Here is a 14,145-nt window from a genome sequence, read left to right on the forward strand (position 1 = left end):
TGCTACGACATGCGACCGCTATCTCTCGCTATCTCGCTCGTTCTCCCATTCTTCCTACTCGTTCCCCTTGCGTCTCTTAAATAAATAAATAAATAAATAAAATACTAATCTAAAATGCTGCTCTCGCTCGCGCGGGTAGTAGAGTTGAGTGGGCTACAGTGGGTAATCGGCTGACTGACGCATCTGATTAGTATCTTTTTTTTTTTCGGGGGGGGGGGGGCGCGCAAACGAGACTGTGGCGGGCCATTTGTGGGAAACACTGTAAATGCAAACACTTTCAAAACAAACCATTACAACGCCACTTTAATTAAACGAATACACGAAGCAGCTAAATTTAATTTGAATCTTTTTTTCTAATACTTTTTTCTTGAATACTCGAGTTAATCGATTAATCGTTGCAGCACTAATTCGAAACCAGAGCATTCGCAGTCATTCTGTCCGATATTCAGCGCATTACAAGGTCACTTGCTGTTCATTTACAGGTCATTTCCTGTTGAGTTTGAGTCACTGCCTATTCATTTGGGTGATTCCCAGGTCACTTCCTGTTCTGTAACACAAAATAAATAGGAAGTTTCTCATAAAATACCTCCAAATCAACAGGACGTAACTGAAAATCAACAGGTAAATTACCTTAAATGGCCCAAAATGACCTCATTGCCTGGCATTGGCTGCCACTGACAGCCATAGACGTTCAATCCGTTTGAAGTGGGAGGGATGGCATCCTCCCAGTTCAAATGGATTGGACGTCTACTAGTGATAAACTCATTCCGATTCACAGTGGAAGGTTGTTTTTCTGTTTATTAGTTGTTTGTAAACTATCCTAGAATGATTTCCTGACCAATGTAACGATCATCGTTGTATCACAATATTGTCAGATCATCCTTATCGTGAGCTTTGTATCGCAAATCGTATAGTATCGTGAGGTAACAAGAGGTTCCCACTCCTACTACGTATGTTACGTTGTACGACAGAAATAAAAAGTTGTTTTTTGATGGTTGTGCCATGTTTTAAAACCTCGTAGATAACTACATCACCAAAACACAGAAATCGATCAAATCAATGCAGTGCAGTGGCTCCGCCCAGGGGATAAAGTTTTTGATTGGGCTAACTACAGTGGCATGACACCGGCGGGCGTACCATATTCAATGGATGACCATCTTGGGGGGGATCTCTTTGGGGGGGGTGCACGGACTTTCTCTAGCATGATCTTGATCACATATAGAATATTGCTGCTACCAGCCTACGTGGCACGCTTGCTGTCATGCAAAAAGAGAAATCGAAAGTTTAATTTCTAAATATGGAACGACCAAGACATCCTATTTACCTCACGCGCTGTTGTGTTTTTGTTATTATGCTCATCACTATTATTTATGGTAACTATCGTTAAAACTAAAGTGTAAATAACTGGTTTTAAATGTGTTGCTCTGAAATGTAAACAATACTTCGTTTTGATACAAAACAGTTTGACTGCAAATCAGTATTAAGATGATCGTATTGAAATATACTTTTTGCCATTTTGCGTAAATAAATAATCCAGTCAGCTCCCCTGTTGTCCCTTCATCTCAGATTGTCAAATGCTGACGAGAAATAATTGTTTGCTCTTTACAATGTTGCCTTTCCACTCTCATTAGTCTGTTAAGAAAATTGTAGCCATATTGCTGCTTCTCCCGTGCCCGCGTACGTTGTTTTTGGGCGCTGGATGGACAGATGGACATTAATTTGTCAAACCAACCAACACCCGCCACGCTTTGACGCCAAAAGAAAAAATAAAACACTCGAGGAAAAAATGGACATGTATATACTGTTTCATTGCAAATCTGTATTAAGGTGATCATACTAAATAAATATCGCTGCCATGAAGCCCCCATACGTTGACATTCTCTCCCCCCTGTGCTGCCGTGACGCGTCCACAGCTCAGCTTTTGCTTGGCTCGTAGCTACTGGCGAATGAGTTTTAAACTACTGTAAATATGATAGTATGTCGTCATATGTAGTCCTGAGTCTGTTGAGAAAAGTAGTACACTAAACCATGCTTACTACAGTCCCTGACAAAAGTCTTGTCGCTTATCCATTTTGTAGAAACAATTGCTAATAACCTGACTTTTAATTATTCATTTGGTTTCAGAAATGGCTCATATGAAAGCTAAGACCCTCCAAAAGACATAAAGGTCAAATTTTGGCAAGACAAAAGTATTGTCGCCTACAGAAAGTAGTGTGACAATTGGACAAAAAAATGTACTTCAAATACAAAAATATGTTACATAACATACATGATTTTGCCACCACCAAACTGTTCTCTGAGTGAATCTCGCCTCCAGTAGGTCTCCTGCAATATTTGCGGCGACTATTGTGTAATTCAATGGAAGATTCATCTGAAAAATCCACCTTTTGCCACAAAACAGTCACATTCGTATGGGGTCAGATTAGTCTCATAAGTACTCGTACATACATTGTGGGATTCGTAAACACATAGCACGCGAAACACACACACATTGTGGGATTCGTACACACATAGCATGCGAACCACACGCAATTGTGGGATTCGTACACACATAGCACGCGAACCACACACATTGTGGGATTCGTAAACACATAGCACGCGAAACACACACACATCGTGGGATTCGTAAACACATAGCACGCGAAACACAAACACATTCACCAAATGTGTGTGTGAATTGTTTTACGCGCATTTGCAACGTGCTTCCAATTACAAATTCCCACTTACGAATACAAATTCCCACTTACGAATGTGTGGATCGTTTTGATACCCGTCATGCGCAACTGAGAAGAACACATGCATTTTTTTAACTGGAGCCCGTCTTCAGCCAATCAGACGTCTTCTTCTTAAACAGCCAATCACAAGGGCTGGGCTGTTTCGTTACGTCACTGCTGTGCGCCTTCAAGTCCGGTGTACTGAGTGACAAGTGACAAATGGGGAGCTTTTGTAAAAGTAGGAGCCCCGTTTTTGACAGCTCAACTCGACCGCGGGGACTATCGATGCAAGGTGTCCCGTCGAACAAATGTAGCGTACGTGTAGCATACGTTTAACGGTTTTGCCTTTCTCTGTCATTGACAGCTGAAGACGTCCCATCCATTTTGAGTGGGAGGACCTCCCATGCACTTCAAATGTATTGGATGTCAACTGGTGAAAAACTCATTGAACCGCTCAGCAGAGGGATGATGAGAGCAAGATTAGATGTCTAATACTGTACTATATGTGGCACATTTTTAACAGGCTTTTTTTCCGCTAAATAAATCTTTTTAAGATTACTTTCTCCATTTCAAGCCTATTTGAAAGTCATACTTGGGAAAATTCAGACTTCTTAATGTATGATTGTGATGTCTATGCTTAAACCAATTTAAGACCATTTTAAAAGGAAAAAAATAGACATTATAAGCCTGTTAAAAATGCTACCTACAGTGACAGTATTTAAAGGATGGTAGTCTATTACGGATATAAAAAAATATATTTTTTGAAAGACTTGGAGCAACAGAGCTTTCTTGCCAAATGAATCACATTTGATACACTTAGGATTTAGAACTCTTTCCTCAAAAAAAAAAAAAAAAAAAAAATGGATGCAAGTCAACTCATGCATCTGCATGTTCCATGAGAAAAACAGGATTTAACAAGGAAAATAGATATTAGAGCGCTTATTACACATTTTTCTTTACAAATTTGGAAAAAAAAAGGTTTAAGACCTTATTTTTCACATTTTGTGATTCTCTGACAATTGCTTCATATTGCAGGCATTAAGGGGTTAAGACCTGCCACATGAATTTTACTACCTTTTTAAACACTTTTTTTATTGCGACAAACCTAATAAGTGATCAATGATGGCAAGAGAGGATAAAGCGCAGCAGCAAATCCTCAGATCTGTTCTTTGGATGCCTTTGAAAGTAAATAGTGACATTGAGAGCAATCAGGAGTTCAATTATGTGAGGTGAGGAGACCAAGTAAGTTTTGAGACATTTTTTTAATTTAAATAGACATCTCAGACTCCCAGCCTGTAGGAGGGCACAGGCTAGATCTCCTCGAGCCTTCAGAACTTCGGGAAGGTGGGTCTGGTTGTGCCTGAGATCTCCATTGGCCATATACTCTTCCGCAAACTGAAATGGCATTTTAGGCATTGTTACATATCAGTGCTTAACAACAACAGCAGCAAAGTTTTACTGCAGAGACTCCGAAATCTTAAAATCATTACCTTTAATGTGAAAACCCCACAGCTACTGTTGTTCTGCTGCTTGTTATGGGCCACAGTTTTGGTAGTCCAAGTTTCTATTTGGAACTCACGGCCCGCCAACCTCAAGAAGTTCCTAATTATTGTTTTATAAGCAAAACAATGAAGATGAACATTGAACTATTAACTTCCATATTAACATAATACTAGGAATTTAAACTTTCTGAAGCGGTTACCTCCAATTCCGCAAGATTTTGCTCATATTTGTCCTCGTTACTCAAGGGATCGTTGATCACCAGTGTTCTCTTAGAAATGTGGACAATCTATAAAAGGTTAGTTCCTTTGTGTAATTCTGCACAATGACAGATTTATGTAGTTAACTTACTAATGAAATTTAACTTCTGTATGGCATCAGCTAAATTAATAGCTATATATAATACATTCCAGAATCGGTAGGTCTTAAGAAAATATAAGAAACCCACTAACCACTAAAATCCAATGAGCGCATACAGGACAGGACAGGACAAATACACTTTTTTTTTCAACAGGGAATTTCCTCTGAAGAACATACAATACCAAATTATTGTTATTTTGGGTTACTGGCGTTAAAATAATATAGCTAAATATTGGCATGAAATGGATTACCTTTCTAACAGGCTGAAATTTTCCCAAAAGCAGACTCCCAGCTACCACAGCAGAGAGTTGGTGAATGGGCTCCTGTTAAAAAAAAGGGTAACAACATTACAACTATACTCCGGCAAAAAATAAATGCATTGAGAAAAACTATATCCAGCACTTGGCTGCTGCCTTTCAATGAGGATATGCATGTATGCATCAAATACTTGCATAGCAAAATAAAAAAATTGACAAAAGGCAAGAATCTTTGTTATTTGCTAAACACTTATTGCTCCCACTGACTTCATCAGACAGCCAGCCGTTGCCTTTTAGCGTATGAAAAGATGTGTCATATAATTTATACGGTCCAACGACAGCCTCCACCTTGCCTTGATCCTCTGCAGCCCACAGTAATTTAACTGAAAACACAACATTGTTAAATCAAAAAAGTTATTATTTACGGCACTTGACCAGATGACCATCCGGTCAAAATTATCTACTGAATAGGCCAAACCACCAAACAAATCCTGTCGGTCGTTCACCAATTTTGTAAGAGCTGTACGAAGTAGAAGGGTACAATTAGATATACATTTTAGAACACCAACAACAACTTGCCGTTTTATGTTTGCTATTTGTCCTCTCATCCAGCCCATTCGTCTTAGGATGATATGCAGCTGTAACACTCCTTTCAATGCACAGGAGGCACAAAGGTTATCGTTGAGCTGAAAAATTGATACATTGTAAATAAATCCAATTAAAAAAATAAAAAATAAATAAAAAAGGGGGAAAACAACAATGCCAAAATCCCACTGTGAAAATAATTTAATGCATTCAGATACCTAATTGACAAATTCTCTTCCTTGGTCGGACAGGATTCTTTGGGGGCATCTGTGTCTATAAACAATTGAGCAGATACGTTATGCCACTTCTGATGCTGTTTTGTTTTTTAAAGGAAAGGCCTCAACACACTTGGAAAAATAATCGGTGGCAGTAAGAATGTACTGAAAGCCATCCTTGGTTTTTGGGAGAGGCCCAGTCAGGTCTATCCCAACCAACTCCCAAACAGCAGACACCTGTGAAAGGCAAATCCAATATTGAACATATCTCTTACAGCTATTCCTACAAAATCTGAAGAGCACCATGTTTTATCTTTGAAGTTTTTAACTTAATCTGGGTAGATGGCTCCCACCTTGATATGAAGGGAACACATAAAAACCTAATTTTCACGCATGTCCAAATATTAAATACATGCGTGACATTAGACAAAGCTGTTTCCAATTTTTCACGCATGTAATAAAAACCAGAAATACATTTCTTTATTTGATTACACACGGTCAGTATGAAAATATACCTTAATGCTTTGTAATGGCTGTGTCACACACAGCCAAAGAGTTACCAGTCCTCTGACATCCGTCGCATTCAGAGACCTTAAAACAAATCGTCATGAGAAACGGGTCAGGTTAATAAGATCTGAAATAGCTCACCAAAATTAGTTAGTGACAAAATGCAGAAATAAACCATCACATACCCATCAGTCAATGTCCACCGTCATGCCATCCCAATAATTTCTGGAGTACATTGAGGATCTGGTTTTAACAGTGCCTGTGTGTGCACCAATTGAAGCCGAGTGTACTTCATTAAACAGTGATCGTGCTTCTGTTTGGGACTGGATCACATATAAACACAAATACACACAAATAACAATTATATAGCTGTATACACACACACACACACACACACACACACACACACATATATATATATTATAAATAACAGCAACATCACAAATACTTTGCCTACTCACCCTTCAGTTTGAGCTTCTGCATATATCTTCTTAAAGCACATTTCTGAGATTCACTATAAATTAGGGAATTCACCCCTAGACATAAAATTGAAAATCTCCTGGAACCTCTTCTCCATGTTGTACACCAACTGTAAAGCACATGCACAGAAAGACAAATTTGAAAAATGACTTCCAAATACTTTATACATACACTCCCGAAAACAATGATTAGCAGTTAAGCTTTTTTGAAAAATTTTAATATATATAGGACTTAGCCTTCTCAAAATATAATGGCTTAATTGGGTCACTAGCCATATGGTTAATTTCTGTATGATTTCAAGCACGAAACTCCATTAAAACCCAGGTGACCCAAATGTTTAATGCTTATATCATACAATGCTAACTTCCGTACGCTGTTAACCGGCTATAATGTAAAAAAATCTCTCTTGAACAATAACCGAATCGCCATTAAAACTTTGGCGACCAACATGTTTACTGCTTAGACGTTAACTTCATTACGCTTTTGTCTTGCAATATCATCAATATTCCAATTCAGTCTTTCGTGTATATGTATTTGCTTACAGAGGTTAGCGGACAAAACGCACTATACAATGAATATACTTTAGAAATATTACTCCCTTCCAACGACAACAATAGAAGCAAGGAAGCTAGTGTTTACTCCTTATCATGAGACGTTAACTTCGTTACGCTTTCGTCTTGCAATATCAACAATATTCCAATTAAGTATTTCGTGTATATGTAATTGCTTACATAGGTTAGTGGTCAAAAGGCACTATAAAAAGAAAATACTTTAGAAATTTACTTACCCGCACGACAACCGCATGAACTGCGTTGTAGTCTAAAAGGAATCTCCAGCCGGACTTGAAGGCGCACAGCAGTGACGTAACGAAACAGCCCAGCCCTTGTGATTGGCTGTTTAAGAAGAAGACGTCTGATTGGCTGAAGACGGGCTCCAGTTAAAAAAATGCATGTGTTCTTCTCAGTTGCGCATGACGGGTATCAAAACGATCCACACATTCGTAAGTGGGAATTTGTATTCGTAAGTGGGAATTTGTAATTGGAAGCACGTTACAAATGCGCGTAAAACAATTCACACACACATTTGGTGAATGTGTTTGTGTTTCGCGTGCTATGTGTTTACGAATCCCACGATGTGTGTGTGTTTCGCGTGCTATGTGTTTACGAATCCCACAATGTGTGTGGTTCGCGTGCTATGTGTGTACGAATCCCACGATGTGTGTGTGTTTCGCGTGCTATGTGTTTACGAATCCCACAATGTGTGTACGAATCCCACAATGTGTGTGTGTTTCGCATGCTATGTGTTTATGAATCCCACAATGTGTGTACGAGTACTTATGAGACTAATCTGACCCCATACATTCGGTGGCGGCAAAATCATGGTCTGGGGTTAAAGCCAGTATGGGGGTGCGCGAGAGATCTGCAGGGTGGAAGGCAACATCATTAGTCTGAAATATCAACAAATCTTAGCTGCCTCTTACATTCCTAACCATAAAAAGGGACACATTCTGCAGCAGGATGGTGCTCCATCTCATACTTCAATCTCTACCTCAAAGTTCCTCAAGGCAAAGAAGATCAAGATCCTCCAGGACTGGCCAGCCCAGTCACCAGACATGAACAGCATAAAAGAGGAAGCATTGAAGATGAAACCCAAGAATGTTAATGAACTCTGGCAGACATGCAAGACCGCTTTCTTTGATGTTCCTGATGACTTCATCAATAAATTGTATGAATCCTTGCCGAACCGCATGGATGCAGTACTCCAAGCCCACGGAAGTCATACAAAATATTAAATTCGGATCTCGCAGCACCACTACTTAATTTAATTCGCTTATGTAATTTAACATATTTTTGTATTTGAAGTACATTTTTTGTTCAATTTTCACACTACTTTCTGTAGGCGACAAAACTTTTGTCTTGCCAAAATTTGACCTTTATGTCTTCATTAAATGATAGATCCTTTTTCAGTGAAACAAATATATTTTTGTATATTCAACATCACTTGGGAGGGTCTTAGCTTACATATGAGCCATTTCTGAAACCAATTGAATAATTAAAAGTCAGGTTATTAGCAATTGTTTCTACAAAATGGATAGGCGACAAGACTTTTGTCAGGGACTGTAGGTTTGCGTGGTGCTTTTGTGTGTTTGAGCAGCATATGATAGGCTCTACATGAACAAATATGTGACAAAGTCATTTCCTTTCATTTTTTTGACCCGTTCACTGCGTGACTGGAAAGTCAAGGTAGCAGCAATCTCGGTCAGGAACCGGAGGACCGAGTCACTGAACGGGAAGTGAAATAACTCAGTCTTGCCCCCTGCCTGCATGCTGGCTGCTTATTGGCCACACATGGAAGTGAAGCTCTGATTCTGTTTCCGCTCCCTCCCCAGCACGCGATGAGGCTGGCGTCTGATTGGTCGTACGTGATGTCAGACGCTGCCGCTTGCTCAACGCCCTCCCACACAGCAAGCAAGCCCCAACTTGAACTCATCAGTGCAGAAGGTGATCAGTTCGGTCTCGTTCACCCAAACAATTCGTTCAAAAAGAACGAATCGTTCACGACCGATACAAAACTATTGAAAGTAAAGCATCGTGGTCTGAGTGTTCATTTCAATATCCCTATCCAGGCTGCAACATTTGGGGGGCTCGTCCGGGATGGATGTGACAAGGACGAGCTATCTGGAATAGAAGTCCTGTTCTCATTCAACCCATTACACATCTACAGCCTGAGGGGTTCCGAACGTGTGGTGGTTCAATGCCTGCAGAAAGACTCTTGCAATCTGAGGTTAAGTACAAGTGCCAAGAGAGCCACGGTGTCCAATCTGCAGAGAAGTTACCTCACCACATCTACATCGGCCACGAGTTTGAGAGTGAAATGGCGTCTCCAGAGATCGAGGACATGAAACGTGGTAGTGCTCTTTATAAATACAAATATGGCCGTCGATGGCATTAAACAAAGTAAATGCCTTTGAAAATGAATGGGAAATTTCGACTTCCATGGCTGTAAATGGCATGGACTTACATATGCATCATGGAATCCAAGTACATTGGCATCAATAGATTTAACAAACATGGCCGTCAATGGCATCAATGCAATGTAAATTCTATTGGGAGTGAATGGGAAATTTGAACGTTGCATCCCATTAAAAATGAATGGGAAAGGAATTTTGGGAAAATTTCCGCGAACCCGTAAATTCTGTCTGTATACAGTTTTATGCCCCTCACCGTCCTGGAAGTTTAGACATCCAAATTATGTGATTTGGTCAAAAATTGTAAGGCTAGATACATTTTGAAACTTTTTTTTTTTTTCCCCCGGAAAATCGGCGGTAACGGGAAACCGGGAAATTTTTCGGGGCCGTTTGAAAAATTCCCTGTGTCGCGTGAAAATTCCGGTCGTTTCAATACTTGAACGGTGCCGATTGCTCAAATGGTTCGGGCTGTGCAGTGCGCTGAAAAAAACGCAGATTATATTTCAGAAAAGAAAAAAAAAACATCAACGCATTAAAGTTGCAGAACAACACGATCTTGGTCTTTGCCAAGGCAAAGCCCAGATAATGAGCATATAGTATTTCTGTTTCTATGCGCAGGATAAACTCATGGATGACCAGCAGTCTTTAAAAGCCCTTGAAAAGCTTGTGACGGAAAAGCTACAACGCAAAATAAAACTGAAAATCCGCCAGTTAAAGAAAGAAAGAAAAGTGTTGTTAGGTGAGTGCTTTAATAATAGAAAAATGTGGTTGAACGGATACAAATATTTATTTAAATGAATGTAGGCATGTTTAACTGTTCTTGTTTAAGAAAACTGAGAATTTTGTTTGTGTACAGACAACTTGGCTGAGGTGTCCGGGGACACAGGAGATGAAAAATTGAAGACCGAAGAGGCGGTCAAAAATAATCAACAAGCACTTGACCAATTGCAGAGAGAACGAGAAGACTTGTTAGGTGAGTGATTTAATAATAAAAACTGTGTTTTTTTTTTTTCTTTTCTTTTTTGAAACCTGTCCGGTTCAGCAGTTTTACACAGAGAATGGAAATCTGAGTGGCCGATGGGCTGAACAGTTTTAATATTTTACATGGGAGTATGACATACTCCCATTGTGATCATTAACCATACCACGTTTATTAAGACAAAGCAGCGAACAGGTTATGGGGGAACAGAAGAACATAGGGGGAGAGAGACGGAAAAAAACAAACAACAACAAGAAATACATTGAACGCCGACACTAACTATGAATATGTTGGTGCCCTAACCCTTAAAGTTAAAAAAGAGAAAAAAAAAAAAGGGGGGGGGGATAGAAAAATGTGGTTTAACGGATACAAATCATAAGACTTCATAGTATTAGTTAGCTTTTATTTTAGGTAAATACTAGGGGTGTCAAATGATTAAATTTTTTATTCGAGTTAATTACAGCTTAAACATTAATTAATCGCAATTCAAACCATCTCTAAAATATGCCATGTTTTTCTGTAGATTATTGTTGGAATGGAAAGATAAGACACAAGATGGATATATACATTCAACATAAGGTACATAATATTTGTTTGTTATAACAATAAATCAACGAGATGGCATTGCCATTATTAACATTCTGTTAAAGCGATCCATGGATAGAAAGACTTGTAGTTCTTAAAAGAAAAATGTTAGTACAAGTTATAGAAATTTTATATCAAAACCCCTCTAAATGTTTTCATTTTAATAAAATTTGTAAAACGTTCAATTGTTGATGTCAATAATTGCTTCCACAGGGCTCATGGGTGCTGAAGCCTATAAAATCAGTCGCACCCAAGCGCCATCAGAGGGTGACAAAACTCCGAAAAAGACAACAAGTACACATTTCACTGTGCTGTCATCTTAATCTGTTTGAACGGGGCATTTGTGCGTTAATTGCGTCAAATATTTTAACGTGATTCATTTAAAAAATTAATTACCGCCCGTTAACGCGATAATTTTGACAGCCCTAGAAAATATATAATAAGTAAGTAAATATGTAAGTACAATGCGAATACTGTTAGCGAAGAAGGCTAGCGGCCGCCTGACGTAAACAGAGCTTTTCTGGCGAGAAATTCTTGTGAATAAATGCTTAAATTCCCGAATTCCCAATAGATCTGGACGTAAAACAGCCTGGATTCTTGGTTAAAAGCAAAGAAACCGCGCAGTTAGCGTTTATTTTACGTAAATATGGCAAACTATGATGCCAGTGCAGTCGCATAGCATAGCCCATTGTTTTTTTTTTGTTTTTTTTTTTCACGTTTACAAATATATCCATGGTACGAAAAATTCCTGACACAATCCTTCCTGTTTGTATCAGGTACAGCTTTTGTACTTTTTCGGATCAAAATCTCTTTATTTTCCAAAATTTCACAATAGTTGTGCATGGATTTCCAGTTCAAAAAGGAAAAGACAAAATGCGATGAAAAGCGGGACTGACATCCAACACCCACACAAATAAATAAAAGAATAATAATAAAATAAAATTAAAAAAACAAAACAAAAAAACAAAAAGAAAACCAACAAAAATAAACCATTAAATTAATCCTCGTTACTGCCAGTGAACTTTGTGACCATTGAACATTGAGTTTTAGTAATAGTTTTGGATAATAAATATCAATACAATAAACAAAAGAGTTGCCAGATTGTGGAATGCCAAGGGCTTAAGAGGACTGACAAATGTTTAAAAATGGTCCCCAGGCACGTAAGAATCTACCATTAGAATAATGGAGAGAATATCAATCAATCAATCAATCAAATTTATTTATATAGCCCTTTACAAAAACCCGAAAGGCCCTCAAAGTGCTTTACAACAAAACATGGCTCAAGATAAATAAAAGGCAGGAAAATATTATACAATGACATTTAAAAAATAAAGTAAAACAAAGAGCGCATCACAATAAAAGTCCAGCAAGTAAAACAATAAAACCGATAAAATCGAAAAACATTAAAAAAAAGTCCTTAAGCTAATAAAACCAGGCTATCCTAATCTTTGTAAAAGGCGAGTCTAAAAAGGTGCGTTTTTAGCCTAGACTTAAAAAGACCTACATCCGTGGTGGTGCGGATTTCGGAGGGAAGGCTGTTCCACAGCCTGGGGGCAGCAACTGCAAAGGATCGGTCTCCCCACTGTTTAAGTTTTGACCTCGGAACATCTAAAAAAAGCTGGCCGGTCGAGCGAAGAGTTCTGCCAGAGTTACGAAAAGTTAAAATTTCCGATAGATATGATGGAGCCTGGCCATAAATAGAATTAAAAACAAACAGTAAAAGTTTGAAATCAATTCTAAAATGGACTGGAAGCCAGTGGAGTGATGATAGCACGGGGGTAATATGCTCACGTCTAGGTGTACCTGTTAAAAATCGAGCAGCAGCATTTTGAACAAGTTGCAGCCGAGAAATCGAGGACTTGGGTAGGCCAACATAAAGTGCATTGCAATAGTCCAGCCTTGAACTTATAAAAGCGTGAATTGCTTTTTCAAGGTCGTGGCGACTAAGAAAAGGCTTTACTTTGGCTAAGAGACGGAGCTGGAAAAAACTTGCTCTTACAACAGAACTAATCTGCTTTTCAAAGTTAAGCCTGCTATCGAATATCACTCCGAGATTTTTAACGTGCGTCTTAAAAATGTCAGCCGGAGCACCAGAGTTGGGCTCAAGGGCTTTCATCATGGAAGGTGTGCCAAAAGTAATAAATTCAGTTTTGCTCTCATTAAGGTGTAAAAAGTTTTGTGCAAGCCACTGCTTCACATCAGATATGCACTCCATCAATTTAGCAAGAGCAAGAATATCTGATCTTTTCAATTTTCAAGCATGTCATTAAGGCCGTCAGCCATTTGGTATGTGTGGGAGGGAGGGGGTCCACCCACCTTAGGAGGACCGACCTACGAGCCAGGAGGGAGGCAAACGCTAGAGTGCGGCGCTGTTCAGAAGATAGTCGTGAGTCCTCTGTAACTCCGAATAAGCCAATAAGGGGGTTCGGTTCCACCCTCACTGTCAAAATCTGTGAGAGGGAATGAAAAACCTCTGTCCAGAATTTGCCAAGTTTAGGACAAGTCCAAAACATATGAAAGAGTGAGCCGTCTGAGAAATTGCATTTGGTACAGAGTGGGCTAATGTCAGGATAAAAAGTGGCCAGTTTGGTTTTGGAGATGTGCGCTCTGTGGACCACTTTGAATTGGATTAAATTATGACGAGCACACAGAGATGAGGAGTTGACTCGTTTTAAGATGGATAACCATGTTTCCTCAGAAAAGGGGGTACCAAGGTCTTCCTCCCATTCCGCCCTGACTCTATCCATAGATGCAGTCTTCAGGGCCAACATCATGCTACAAAACGCAGAGACAGGCCACCTCTGGTTTGGATTTGAGGAAAGAACTATGTCAACAATAGTCTTGTCAGAGCTTAGCGTGGTGGGTAAGTTAGAAAGTATAAAATGTCGAATTTGTAGATAACAGAAGAAATTTGACTGTGGAAGTGCAAATTTGTTGCGTAATTGTTGAAATGTTGCCAAATTATTACCAATAAATAATTCTTTGAAGTGTTCTA

General features: G+C 39.1%; 2 long non-coding RNA genes across 8 annotated transcripts; one reads left to right on the top strand and one right to left on the bottom strand.

The window, feature by feature from the left end:
• Window positions 1–1,315: 1,315 nt before the first annotated feature.
• LOC130905639 (uncharacterized) lies at window positions 1,316–6,599 on the top strand. The gene is made up of 2 exons (XR_009061131.1): window positions 1,316–3,006; window positions 3,079–6,599. It is a non-coding gene; the product is annotated as an uncharacterized LOC130905639 (long non-coding RNA).
• Window positions 3,958–7,906, bottom strand: LOC130905638 (uncharacterized). 7 transcript variants are annotated; one of them, XR_009061128.1, is made up of 12 exons: window positions 7,406–7,899; window positions 6,600–6,727; window positions 6,324–6,461; window positions 6,147–6,222; window positions 5,765–5,868; window positions 5,635–5,689; window positions 5,099–5,517; window positions 4,826–4,897; window positions 4,667–4,738; window positions 4,417–4,532; window positions 4,205–4,316; window positions 3,958–4,109 (listed from the first exon to the last, which is right to left on the bottom strand). It is a non-coding gene; the product is annotated as an uncharacterized LOC130905638 (long non-coding RNA). The 7 variants fall into 7 exon arrangements; XR_009061126.1 differs by having other exon boundaries at window positions 4,417–4,503; window positions 7,406–7,895; XR_009061127.1 differs by having other exon boundaries at window positions 4,667–4,897; window positions 7,406–7,902.
• Window positions 7,907–14,145: the final 6,239 nt, after the last annotated feature.

This window comes from Corythoichthys intestinalis, chromosome 17 (assembly GCF_030265065.1).
Source record: "Corythoichthys intestinalis isolate RoL2023-P3 chromosome 17, ASM3026506v1, whole genome shotgun sequence".
Lineage (NCBI taxonomy): Eukaryota > Metazoa > Chordata > Actinopteri > Syngnathiformes > Syngnathidae > Corythoichthys > Corythoichthys intestinalis.